Consider the following 1,156-nt stretch of genomic DNA (forward strand, 5'->3'; position numbering starts at 1 on the left):
AAAGAAATTAATTGGACAGCTAAAAATATATATAGAAAAAATTAGCCGGGCATGGTGGCACATGCCTGTAATCCCAGCTACTCGGGAGGCTGAGGCAGGAGGATCGCTTGAGCCCAGGAATCTGAGGTTGCTGTGAGCTAGGCTGACGCCACGGCACTCTAGCCCGGGCAACACAGTGAGACTCTGTTTCAAAAAAAAAAAAAAAAAAGTTTTAGAATAAAGGCATTAACCAGTAATTATAGATTCAATGGTTGAATAAGGTCGTCCCCAAAATTCATATCCACTCAGAACCTCAGAACGCGACCTTAGTTTTTTTTTTTTTAACTATTCTCTAACAGATTTTTTTCTTTTCATTCACCAAAAGAGCATCTGCTTAACGACGGAGATATATTCTGAGAAATGTGTCATTAGGCAATTTTGTCCTTGTGCAAACATCATAGAGTCTACTTACACAGACCTAGATGTTATAGCTTACTATGCACCTATGGTATAGCCTATTGCTCCTAGGCTACAAACCTGTACAGCATGTTACTGATCTGAATACTGTAGGAGATTGTAATACAATGGTGTGTATCTAAACATAGAAAAGGTACAGTAAAAATATGGTATAAAATATAAAAATGGCTGGGTGTAGTGGCTCACGCCTGTAATTCCAGCACTTTGGGAGGCTGAGGAAGGAGGATTGCTTGAGGTCAGGAGTTCGAGACCAACCTGAGCATGAGTGAGACCCCATCTCTACAAAAAATAGAAAAATTAGCCAGGTGTGGTGGCATGCACTTCTAGTCCCAGCTACTTGGGAGGCTAAGGCAGGATCGCTTGAGCCCAGGAATTTGAGGTTGCAGTAAACTATGGTGATGCCACTGCACTCTAGCCCAGACGACAGAGCAAGATTCTGACTCAAAAAAAAAAAAAAAATGGTATGCCTATATAGGGCGCTTACCTGAATGGAGCTTGCAGGACTGGAAGTTGCTCTGGATGTGTCAGTGAGTGAGTGGTGAGTGAAAGTGAAGGCCTAAGACTTTATGGTACACTACTATAGATTTTATAAACATTGGACACTTAGGCTACACTCCATGTATAAAAAAATTTTTTCTTTCTTCCATTATAAATTAACCTTAGCTTATTGTAACTTTTTTACTTTATAAATTTTTTAGTT

The 1,156-nt window shown here is 39.9% G+C and overlaps 1 protein-coding gene across 1 annotated transcript in view; it reads right to left on the minus strand.

The window, feature by feature from the left end:
- The window catches only part of LOC105804965 (60S ribosomal protein L12), a 5,953-nt gene that overhangs the window by 153 nt on the left and 4,644 nt on the right, over positions 1-1,156 (minus strand). The window lies entirely within an intron of this gene.

The sequence above is a fragment of the Propithecus coquereli genome, unplaced genomic scaffold (assembly GCF_000956105.1).
Source record: "Propithecus coquereli isolate 6110/MARCELLA unplaced genomic scaffold, Pcoq_1.0 Scaffold122, whole genome shotgun sequence".
Classification (NCBI taxonomy): Eukaryota; Metazoa; Chordata; class Mammalia; order Primates; family Indriidae; genus Propithecus; species Propithecus coquereli.